The 12528-nt window shown below is 44.1% G+C and overlaps 3 non-coding genes across 3 annotated transcripts; 2 read left to right on the forward strand and 1 right to left on the reverse strand.

Moving 5' to 3' along the window:
* Positions 1 to 517: 517 nt before the first annotated feature.
* Trnaa-agc (transfer RNA alanine (anticodon AGC)) lies at positions 518 to 589 on the forward strand. The gene has a single exon. It is a non-coding gene; the product is annotated as a tRNA-Ala (tRNA).
* A 5459-nt stretch (positions 590 to 6048) lies between these two features.
* On the reverse strand, positions 6049 to 6122 carry Trnat-agu (transfer RNA threonine (anticodon AGU)). The gene has a single exon. It is a non-coding gene; the product is annotated as a tRNA-Thr (tRNA).
* Positions 6123 to 12034: 5912 nt separating this feature from the next.
* On the forward strand, positions 12035 to 12106 carry Trnaa-cgc (transfer RNA alanine (anticodon CGC)). Its single transcript has one exon. It is a non-coding gene; the product is annotated as a tRNA-Ala (tRNA).
* The last annotated feature ends 422 nt before the right edge of the window (positions 12107 to 12528 follow it).

Raw genomic sequence — 12528 nt, forward strand, 5'->3', positions numbered from 1 at the left:
GGCCCAATGCCTTCTTCTGGCCCCCACCCCTTGCACATTTCAGTCAGGTGCTGTGCAACTGAATCACAGCCCGACCCCCTTTCAAGATGTTTGGGCTTGTTTCTCCTCCCAGGAGCATTATCGTTTTGAGTCTTCAGTGTGCTAGATTAAGTCTATTTCCAGTTGATTTCCAATCTTCCCGCCTGTATCTCCATTTCTCAGAACAGTCACAGGCTCCATTGTAAAAGAATTCCTGGCACCCCCGTTTCTGGATCTTTTCTGCTTCGTGGGCAGAACTGTAGGAGGGGAGACTGAAGACACACGTAAAGATTCTGTTTTTGGACCTTCCGCGGAGGTACGCTGGGATCTGCTGCCTTGCAGACGACGGGAAGATTCTGAGGTCTTTCATACAGAACACCCTTCTCTGTCTAGAGTGCACAATCAAAAAACTCAGAAACAAGAGTTCATGGCACCAAGGGTTAGGCTGCCACAGTATGGAATAGTCTAAGGACCCGTCTGTCAAGAGCCATCTGTCCATGGGGGTGTAGCTCAGTGGTAGAGCGCGTGCTTAGCATGCACGAGGCCCTGGGTTCGATCCCCAGCACCTCCATGAGGCTCTGGGCTTAGCTTCCCCGGAAGTGCGTTCTGTTTACTTGTTTCTTCAGATTCCCCACCGCTAGGGTGAGATTATTCTGGCTCAGACTTTTTTTTTTTTTAATGCTTTCTGGGTATATTTCTCCCACTCACCGTGATGTAAACTGTTCGCTATATATTCATCTCTTCAATGGGTCATTGATTCCTACATAACTGTTTCTCCGCAAGGAAGCATGCCAGTCTAGAAGCCGCGCTCTGCTGTGCACTCATTTCTCATTATTATTAAGACATTGGGAAGAAAAAGACTGGAAGAGGAGAGAAAAGCTTAGGTGAAATTCTTTTAGACTCTACCCTCTCCCGCGCCCTCCTGCCTAGCGACAATGAACGGACCCAAATACCAAAGAAGATGCCCCCGCGCTCCCCCCTCCCTCCCACCCCCTCCCCCTGCCCCCAGGCTTTGCTAGCCTCACCCTTGCCAAACAGAATCGTGGCGGTGTAAGAAGACAACCTAACCTCATGTCCCGGCATCCTGAGCCGGGCATTTGTTCCCATCTGGCCCCGCCCGAGTCTTTACCTGGCCCCACATCGCGAACCAACTGGACTTCGGGACACTGTCCTGACTCGGCGAAGCATTCTTTTTCCCTGGGGCACTAGTGTTTAGGGTGCCTTCCCAAGGAGAGATGCTTCCTACTTCTCCGCTTGAACATTTCGTTTGCCGTAGTAGGAATGCTGTGGCAGTAGCTTTGGAGTGAAAGGGAACACAAAAGACTCAAGAGGGGCCAGGTGAGGAAACCCAAAGTTTTGGAAATAGCTGGAAACATCTATCTATTCTTTGTATCTCTGTGGCAGCTGCGGCTGGAGAGCCTGTTCAGGAGCTTGGAGGCTAGGACTGAGGAGGTTATTGAGAAAGTTTAATTCACGTTGCAGTTCCCAGGATCTGAACCGCCTCCTTTATATTTCTGTGTGGGTCTCAGAGGCAGTTCCTGCACCCCGGAGTGAAGGCTGCTCCAGGTGTCTCCTCCAAAGTCCATCCCTTTTACCATGCTTGGGTGCAGAGACTGGGACAGCATTAAGTAAAATTGCTGTTTGCTTTGCTCAATGTAGGGAGTGGAGGGATTCTCGTATAAGGCTCAAATGAAATCCTGAGCCTATGTCCATTATTGGACACCGGGAGGGCATTTCAAGGACCAGTGCTTCAGTCCAACGGGAGAGGCAGATGCTTAGGGGGATGCCAAAGCCTTCTCTGGTCCTAGTGCAAATGTTGACAGTGTGTGCAAATACAGGTGTTACTAATAATTAATCAGTGTGTACAGAAACTAGTGGCTACAGCAGGATGTTTTCAGCCTGAGATGGCTTACCTCCAGTCTACCAAGGCCAGCTAGCTCCCCCCTTCCTCACCCCAGCCCCCCCACCCCCCCAGCTGTACATAATAAACTCACTGAGGTTCCTGGTTGTTGAGAAGTAGGTGTGATCCATCAACACAAGCACAGCCCAGGGGACCACAGCTTTTCTGTACATGTGTCTGGGTCTTCCCTTCATTGTCCCTGGTCAGGCTGAGTCCCAGCCACTCAGGTGTTGGCATTTCAAACCCATCTGTGTCTAAGTTCCCCAAGGCATCCTTCCTGGTTCTGTTCTCTTGCACGGGTCTTTTAGCAGATCTGCTGGGCTGACAGCCAGAAGCTGTGATGTGGGACACTGGTGTGACGGTGTAGGAGTTCTGTAGTTTAACAAAGGAGTTTGGCCGGGTTTGACATTGGTCTACGCTGAGGCTTCAAGATCCCAGGTGTCCAAAGTATTGGTTCTCTGGGGACTTACCATGGCCAGAGTTGTGTTGCTTGTGGAAACTCTCATAGGTTTTAACAGCTTGGGAGATTCCTCAGGGTAATTAGTCTACATCAAAATGGGGAGTCTGCCCAACACAGAGGCCTCTTCCGGAGGCAGGCACACCTTTAGGAGTTTAAGGCTGGCCTGGCCTACATCCTGAGTTCCAGGCTAGACAAATTACATAGTGAGACCCTGACTTAAAAAAAAGAAAAAAAGAAAAGAAAAGAAAAGAAAAAAGGGGGTGGGGGTAAGATGAAAGGATGCCCTCACAATTTGGCAGAATGCATGACAGGACAAGGTAATTGTCTCTCCTTTAAATTCTCTATGCTCCTTCCAAGAAATGAGACTCGAGGAAAATGAAAGCTCATTTCCCTAGTCTTTGCTCCCAAATAGTTTAATTAGCAGAAGGTCCACAGACTGACCTCTGACAGGGGTAGACAGAGGAGGCCCAGTTTAGTTGACTAAAGCTTTGTTCAGAGATTGAGTCCTGGAAGAAACTTATAATTGATTCCTACTCTATTCTAATCCTTTAAGGATTATAGCAAATGGGTAGCTTCCTCAAACTCAGGAAACTGCAGGCCATTTTAGAAGCTTGACTTCTTCAACACTGTTCTAGTGCATTAGTTTGGGCTCTTATTGCTAGGATGAAACATCGTGACCAAAGCAAATTTGGGAGGAGAGGGTGCAGCCCTCCCTCGAAGGTTTCTTCATAAAAGGGTTTTCAGGAGTGGTGGGATTCTCAAAGTTTCTTCAATTTCAGAGAATTGTTTTAGTTTTAAATTTTATTAAATTTAACTTTTGTAATTAAAGAAGTTCCCCCTTCAGGTGCTGGTCTCACATAGGCTAGGCAAGTGTTCTGTCATAACCTGTATGCACAGCCCTCCACTGCCTAAACAAATTGCATCTTTCCTTCCTGGAGTAACCAACCCATACCCACCAATGTGTGTCTGCAAAGCCCAGAGAGTGACCATGCCCAAACCATGGCAAGGGAAAAACCTACGAGAGATGTACAGCAGGAATTTCAAGGAATAAAACCATGTCATTGTTGAATTCTTCATAAAATGGCTTCAAAGAAAGGTAAATTACGTAAGAAAATCAGAGACAACACAAACCAGATAGGGTTTGTATTATTATGAGAACAACACAATTCTTTGATTTTAACAGTGAAGACTCAGGAGCCAGATGCTAGTGTGAAAACCTGCTAGCTCAGAGAGCCCGACCTTCCTACTTGGCTCATGTCCCAGAAGGAAAAAACCCAAAACCAAAAGCTAAAAATCAAACCCTCTTCTTCTCCGCACTGTCTTACATACCCTTCTGTCAATATCTCTCCTTTCTGTTTAATCCCTGTCAGCTGGTTTCTTGCTTACTCTTGACCTACGGTTGACTTTATTTAGCTCTTGGGTTAAAGGTGTGCACTAGGGCTGAGCCACACCACAAGGATTTGCTTACAGTAAACAGAAAGCTCTTGGGTTAAAGGTGTGTGTTGGGGCTGAGCCATACCAAACAATAAACAGGTTTTTACAGTTCACAGTCTCGGGGGTCACAATGGGATCAGATATCTCGAGGACAGCCAGCACCAATTCATGACTACTCTGCTCTAGAAGGCCTTCTATGTTCCTGCATGTGACTGCCAATCTCCACAGAGTCCCAAGTTTCTTTCCTATGATGTTAATGGAAAGTATTTTAATTTAACTAGATTTAATTTAGTTAAAAAAAACTAATTTAAAATGTTTTTGATGCTGGGGGTTCAACGTGGGATTTTATACACGTTAGATAAGCACTCACTACTGAGCCACACCCCTGGCCTCTCTTTATTTTTTTATTTTAAGACATGATCTCACTAAGTTCCCCAGGCTGGCCTTGAACTTATTTTATAGCCCAGGCAGATCTTGAGTTTGCAATCCTCTTGTCTCGGCCTCCAGAGTGGTAGGGATTATAGATAGACCTGTACCAACAAGCGTAGCCAGTTAAAGTTTCATTGATGTCTTAGTATATTGAACCTAATTATCTTGGTGAAGGTAGGAAAAATTAAAAACATGCAATTCTGATCCTTCTTACTCAACTATTGGGAAGATTTACTTGAAATGCATTCAGAAGAATGGTATGAAGTGGCAGACTTTGAGAAATTATTTTGGACATAAAATTTGAACCTTTCAAGGCTGGAGAGATGGTTCAGACATTAAGAACACTGGCTGCTCTTTCAAAGGTTCTGAGTTCAATTCCCAGCAACCACATGGTGGTTCATTACCATCTATGATGAGATCTGGTGCCCTCTTCTGGCAGGCAGGCATACATGCAGTACAGAACATTGTGCACATAATAAATGATTTAAAAAAAAAAAAAAAAAATGGGACCGTTCAGATTATAGAGTCAGATCACTAACTTCAGCCCAAAGCTGAAATCACCTGGAGTTCCTGTACATGAGCTATTTTCCACATTTCTACTCTCACAGACATTTTTTTCCTCTTTGGAATTGCAATGCCAAGCTCTGTTCTCGAGGTCCTCCCTCCCCTTCGCCCCACCCCCACCCCCGGCCCCGTAGGGTGAACACCAGAATGCACCATTTCCACTGTTTGTCTTTCAGATGCCTTTAATTCTGCGTACAAAACTGTCATCAAGACAAAAGATACTGTAGCGACAGCGGGAACTTTACCTACCGCTATGGGTCAAACTACTGAAAAATCAAGCGATTGAAAACAAAACTTGGGGCATGGCTACACTGAGAATTTCTTTTTTAGCTGGGTTGGCCTTCATTCACGTGGAGCCCCAGTGCTGCCGTGTGGTGTGTGTGCATGTGTGTGTGCGTGCATGCGTGTGTGTGTGTGTGTGTGTGTGTGTGTGTAACTAGGTCTCCCTCTTCTTATGCTGTCTTGGGTTTCTTACAGTTCACGACCACCTACCATTCAGACTTGCTTCGAGCGTACTGCTCACTCAAGAGCCAATTCACAAATGGAGAACAAATTGCCAAAAGCAAAAATAAACAAACACCTGGAACTCCATCTACTCAGCACTGAGAGACTGAGAGAGGAAGTGCTGGCGATCTGCAAAGGGCCTTCCAGTCGAGTTACTGGGAGGCCCTGAGGCAAAGTCTTGTGACAGGAGCTAAAATCAGTGATGGAAAGAGATTGGGGGAGGGGAGGGAAGAAGGACCGAACACAGGCAGTCGGGAGGGGAGGAGAAACAGCAAGAACTCAGTTTTTGTTTGAGTGAGTAAGACCTGGTATTTCCATTTTGTTCTGCGCACCTTGGGCCCATGCTGCTGGCCCCAATCATAGTAAGTCAACATTCATCATATCCCTTTGCATGTTTCTTGGCATTTCACTAAAATCCACATGCAAGGTCTACAGACCTTTTCTGAATTTCAGGTATCTTTAATTCTTTATACAAAGCCACGAATACAATAATTAAGATAATAGTGGGTGGGGAAATCCCAACGGGAGATCTAATTTTGGAAAACTTTAACAAACCACTCCCCCAATAAAATTCCAAAACTTGGACAGCACACAGATTACCTTTCTTTCCCCATGCTTCAAAATCGGTTCGTGTTTGTCATTGCAAAGATTTTTGCTTGATAACAGTTGTAAGTAGTTGTAAGTAGTAAGGCTGGTAGTAAACCAACTTCTAAAAGGCAAACGCCAACTGGCCATTCATAGGCTCTGCTGGGATTTGAACCCAGGATCTCCTGTTTACTAGACAGGCGCTTTAACCAGCTAAGCCACAGAGCCCCCATAAGGGGAGGTGGTTCCCTCTTAAGAGAGAGCCTAGCTGGGCAGCGCTGTGGCCAAACACTGTAAATTCCTGAAGATTAAACATGTACAGCTGGTGACCGCTCAGGTTCCTTGGAGAGGCTGTGTGACACTTTCCTGTTCAGTTGCTGTGGGCCTTTGAACAGTAGTGGCTGAGTGCTGCTTCCACTCTGTCTCGGGGTCACATGGTCTGTGTGCTGTGTTCTGTTACTTTTCCTTATCAGTGCACGTACATGGACAAAACAATAGATGTGGGCTTTGATTGTCAAGCCTATTACTGAATTAGAAATGCCTTAATCACAGAGCCCTGAGTTCAGTTGTCAATATTTCAAAATAAAAAAATAAAAAATCAAAGGAAGGAGAAGAGAAGGTGGGAGAGACGAAAACAAAGAGTTGCTGAGTTAAAAAAAAAAATCATTATAGATTCAAACTATAGTTTTCCTAGGTGAAGACTTCATCATCAACACATGACACCAACAGTAAAAGGAGTTGTTGCCCTAAACATTCAGAACTCCCATCTCACAGAGAAAGAACTTCATAATTGGATTAGTGAAGTTCGCTTCACCAAGACTCGGGGTTGAGTTTGGAATCTTCAGGTTTTCCCCACAGTGATCTCCCCGTTACCCCATCCCAGCTACACCTCAAAGAAAGAGCTTTACTTTCATTTCTTGTTGTCAGTTTTCCTTTGCCTCCCTTCCCTGTTCTTTCTCCAGTGTTGTTAGCTGTCCGGGCACCAGCCTTCCCACTCAGAAGGACCTAGAGGCTCTTCTGTTCTACAGCGCTGGCCGTACAGCCCTTCCAGCAGCATGGGGAGGATCCTGGCTGGGGAGACGGACAGGAATTCCAGACCCCTTTCTGACCATCCACATCCTGGAAGGCACCGCTCAGAAAAACTAAAACTGAAGAAAAAAAATATTGAGGCTTATTTTTCTATTAATCCAGGCCTTTGGTCACTCATAATCTTCAAAGATGCTGTGGGTTCACTGGCAGTACAGCTTTGCTAAAAGAACACTACATATATAACTGAAAACCCATAACTTATTGCCAAACTTACATGAAAATAACCATTAGAAAAAACCAGAAAGTTAAAAATGACATTTTTTCCATCACAACCAGATCACCTCAAAAAAACCTTTGTCCTGGAACTCAAAACCCACCCCTGTCTGTCTCCAAAATGTTGGCATTAAAGACATGTACCACCACTGCCCAGCTCTAAGTCTTCCTTAAAAGAAGATAAGATTAGAAGTTTTTGTTGGTTCATCTGGTTAGTCATTCAAAGAAACTATTTTTCATGATGTGGTAATTAAAATTTAACTATAGCAGCCAAAGGAATGTATTCAAAGAATATTAATTTGTTTACAATTATTAACATTTTTTTTTTTGTTTTGCTTTTTGTTTTGTTTTGGTTTTTTGAGACAGGGTTTTTCTATGTAGTCTTGGCTGTCCTGGACTTGCTTTGTAGAGTAGGCTGGCCTCGAACTCACAGCGATCCACCTGCCTCTGCCTCCCGAGAGGGGGAATCACACCCAGCTAAATTATTAACCTTTTGATAAGACTATTTGTCTATCAAAGAGTTGAGGTTAGTGAGTAAGACAGCAGTAAGTAATTTCAGAAATAAGGCAAGTGATTCGGGGTGACTTTTCTTGATGTTTAATTAGTGCAGGGTGTTACCAATGTCATTCTAAAGTTCATTCAGAGTCAAAGACGGTTCAAAATGACCGAAGAACAAACTCTATGAATCATCTATGTGGCACAACTATGGATAAGTATATTTTCTAAGAAGTTAAAAAATAATAATTCATGGGAGCATGAAATAAAACCTACTGGCAGGGTGTGGTGGCGCATGCCTGTGATCCCCTCACTCAGGAGGCAGAGGCAGGTGGACTGATATGAGGTCGAGGCCAGCCTAGTCTACAAAGAGAGTTCCAGGACAGCCAAGGCTACACAGAGAAACACTGTTTCAAAAAACCAAAGAAAAAAGGAGTGTTCCCCTTTTTCCACATCCTTGCCAGCATGTGGTGTCACTTGAGTTTTTGATCTTAGTCATTCTGATAGGTGTAAGATGGAATCTCAGAGTCATTTTGATTTGCATTTCTCTGATGACTAAAGACGTTGAACATTTCTTTAAATGTTTCTCAGCCATTCAATATTCCTCTGTTGAGAATTCTCTATTTAATTCTGAGCCCCATTTCTTAATTGATTTATTTGGTTGGTGGTGTTTAATTTTTTGAGTTCTTTATATATTTTGGATATTAGACCTTTGTCAGATGTAGGGTTGGTGAAGATCTTTTCCCAGTCTGTAGGCTGTCGCTTTGTTCTGTTGACAGTGTCTTTTGCCTTACAGAAGCTTCTCAGCCTCATGAGGTCCCATTTATTAATTGTTGACCTTAAGGCCTGAGCTGTTGGAGTTCTGTTCAGGAATGACATATGCCCAACCATGTTCATAGCAGCCTTATTCGTAATAGCCAGAACCTGGAAATAACCTAAATGTCCCACAGTCAAAGAATGGATAAAGAAACTGTGGTACATATACACTATGGAATACTACTCAGCTATTAAAAACAAGGAAATCCTGAAATTTGCAGGCAAATGGATGGAACTAGAAATTATTATCCTGAGTGAGTTAACCCAGACTCAGAAAGACTCACATGGTATATACTCACTTACAATTAAACACCAGCCCAAGAGGGATGTCCCATGAAAGTCTTCACTTACCAGGAGATTGGGATAGATGCAGGGACTTCCTATTGGGACTCTAAGTGAGAGAAGTATGGGAGAATGGGGAAATAGAAGGATCCAGAGGGTCCTAGAAACCTACAAGAAGAACATCATGATGGGCAGATGTGGACCCAGGGGGGTCTACTCAAACTACTGTACCAACCAAGGACAATGCATGCAGTAAACATTGAACCCCTACTCAGATCTAGCCAATGGACAGGACATTATTCAGAGTCATGTGGAGAGTGGGGACTGACTCTGACATGAACTCTGGTGCCCCATATTTGACCTCTTCCCCTTGATAGGGAGGCCTGGTGGTGCTCAGAGAAAGGATAAGCAGGCTACCAAGATGAGACTTGATAGGCTGTGACCATATGGTGGGGGAGGAGGCCCCCTTCTGTCACAGACCTAGGGGAGGGGAATAGGGTGAAAGAAGGAGGGAGGGAGGGAGGAATGGAATACAAGTAAGAGGATAACAATTTCGATGTAATCTGAATAAATTAATTAAATAACCCCCTCCAGAAAAAAAAAAAAAAAAAGAAAAGAAAAGAAATAAAACCTACCAACACATAATGCTAGTGAGGGAAAATGATGTGAGGAACAGAAAAAAGATTTTGTTGAATGAGGTTAAGAACTTATGAAAATGTAAGTAGATGATAGTTTGCAGAGATATTTGAATCTATCATGTCACTGAGTGAGTTCCACCAACAGTACTTTCATCCTATTGTAGCAGACCAAGCCACTCTTAGGCCCCGCGTCATCTAAAATGATACCTGAAAGGCACTCCCATTGGCCCACCTGACAGCACCCCAGGATATAGCAACCTTCTGCAACTTGAGCGGCTTGATACTTCTCTATAGAGTTGCTCCTTGGAATTGTATTTATGCCTTATACACTAAAATTTTAAAATAGCCAGGCATGGTGATACACGCCTTTAATCCCAGCACTGGTCAGGCAGAAGCAGGTGGCTCACTGTGAGTTTGAGGCCAGCCTGGTCTACAAAGCAAGTCTAGGAGAGCCAGGGCTACACAGAGAAACCCTGTCTCAAAAACAAAACAAAACAAAAAACCAACCAACCAACCAAACAAACAAACAAAAATTTAAAAATAGATTTAACACGGAGAGATGGAAAGTATTTTATACTTGAATACCAACAGAAAAAGACCCCAAAAATGTAGTACTTATCAAAATACATTCTATACATGTATGAAGTAAAAAAATCACTAAAAATATTTTTAAAATATGACGCAATAGGAAAAAGTGAATGTTTTGCATAGCACTGTGACAAAATTGTCTTTTAGATACAATAGAATGGCATTTGAATTTTGAGTTCTGTTTAGTCTGGTGTGTGTGTGTGTGTGTGTGTGTGTGTGTGTGTGTGTGTGTGTGTGAAGCCAATGTCGGAAGCCAGTGTTCCCACTGTGAGAGAAGGGCTACACAAAATTTCAACAAAGGCAAAGAACATCTCTGTCCTAGCTTTGTCTACTAAAACAGTGCACGAACACACAGGCAACGCGCAGAGCCAGCTTGAGCATTTATTGCTTAGGGTGGATACCACTTAAAGGAAACTCCAGTGTTCTGCCAGAGTTTGCTGCTGCACCACAGGCTGGGACAGCGAACATACAATATGAGCCGAGAGCATCATTCCATGCCAGAATGTAAGGAAGTGCTCAAAAAGTCAGAGGATCTGCTGTAGATTTTAGAAACACCAAGAATGGAAGCAATTACTGAATGATTTATAGGATGCAGGAAGTCCCGAGTCTGCTTTACTATGAAGGAGAAAGGAAGGAAGGAAGGAGGCGAAGGGAAAGTTTTTCTTAGGATAGTATGTCAATACACAAAGGTGCAAAGGAGTCTGACCAGCATGCAAGAATGGACACAGACAAAGGTTAATTTGCAGTAAGGGACATTTGGCCGAGGGAGGGCCTCGTGAGTGGCAACCGCTCTACCGCTGAGTCAGTGTCAGGCAAAGTGTAATCCATCAAAGCTATAGATAAAGGTCTGGGTTTTAAAAAGACACACACGTGGCTTCAAAGCATTTGCCCATAGATTTCTGAGGAAAGGTGGCAGCGTGGGGATGAGGAAACAGAGGAGGCGATGCAAGTCAGAAGCGATGCGGTGTAGACTTCAGAGCACCCAGAACCTCAGAGACCGTGGACTGTAAACTGACGGAGTAACTCAAGGCAACCTGTGGTTTGTTTTATTTAGTGGCCGGGGTCTCATTCTGTGGCCCAGATCGGCCTGGAGCTCAGTATGTGGTCCAGACTTCTTCAAACTCAGCAATCCTGTTGCTTCAGCCTCCGGAGGTGCCTTCACCAGCATGTTTCGCATATTTGGGAATATCAGATTTTTTGTTGTTGTTGTTTTGTTTGTTTCCCCTCAGCCTGGGGCTTGTCTTACTGTCTTGAGTTTTTTTGTTTTGTTTTGTTTTTTTTTTTAACCGGCTACTTTTTTACTTTAATGAAGTCTATATTAATTAATGACCGCTTTCCTGGGTCGTGTCTTTGATGCTCATTTCTATTTCTGAAGAGTCGCTATTTTCTGCGGCAGACATTCGAGAAACGGAACCTTTGCGTCTGTGGCCGCGGTCACTGAGCAGAGGTGGCGTTTCGTGACTCTCGGTGGCGGCTTCACCTGTCTTTCTGGTTGCATGGATCCGGGGTGAAGGTGCCGCAGCCAGAGCCCTTCGAGGGGATGCAGAAAAGACCTGGCGAAGCGGAAGTTCACAGGCTCCTGCTTTACGGTCAGGCGAGCTTTGTCCCGCCGGTGTGGACAAAGACCAAGGCAGATGTTCACGTTTCCATCTTATAACATTTTCATTGGCCATTCGATTTAATCAGACCCAAGAAATTTGGGCCTTTGAAATTGAAGAAAATGCTCCAGAATAGGGGGTGGGAAATCCTTCGGTTTCCTCAATCCTCCTTGTCTGTGCCTGGGATGCCACTTGGTCACCAGAAGGGTCAGCGGTGCGGAAGCTTCTGAAACTGTTTTTCTCTCGGCAATCCTGCTGCTGAGTTTTGTTGGAGGTCCCAGGAGGAGGTGTTGCCGCACAGCTGGAATCCACCTCAGTAGTGCTTCTCCAAAGACAGAGCAATGATGCGGAGCACGCTGGACTTTTTTTTTTTTTTTTTTTTTTAAAGATAGGAATTGTCTGTAGCTGCTCTCTTACACAAGGGGATGTAGCTCAGTGGTAGAGCGCATGCTTCGCATGTATGAGGCCCCGGGTTCGATCCCCGGCATCTCCAGGATCAGCTTTTTTCCCCACATGATAATGTTTTTTCTTTTAATTTTTTTCTCACGTTAATTTCTACAAGTATTTCATGTCCTTATGTTTGTTTCGTTTCAATTTGGATACCTAGACACTGAAGTCTTCCTTGAGTAAGTTGGGAGGAAAGTCATCCTGTGAAAGCATCCTAAAAGAAGGATGTAAAGCAGTCAGCCCCACCAGGGGATATAATCAAAAAAAAATAAAATGACTCTAACTTATTTTCTGGGAACTAGTGAGCATGAGAGAGGTACTAATAGCATCCACTGCTAATATTCATTGAGGATTGTACACAGCAATCCAGGGGTCCCCTGGATAAAGAATCTCTCACATACTAGAGGTACTAAACAGTGGCCATTTTATTTCTCACTCTGCCTTTGGCCTTATTAATTGCTTTTGTGC

This window comes from Acomys russatus, chromosome 3 (genome assembly GCF_903995435.1).
Source record: "Acomys russatus chromosome 3, mAcoRus1.1, whole genome shotgun sequence".
In the NCBI taxonomy this organism is placed as follows: domain Eukaryota; kingdom Metazoa; phylum Chordata; class Mammalia; order Rodentia; family Muridae; genus Acomys; species Acomys russatus.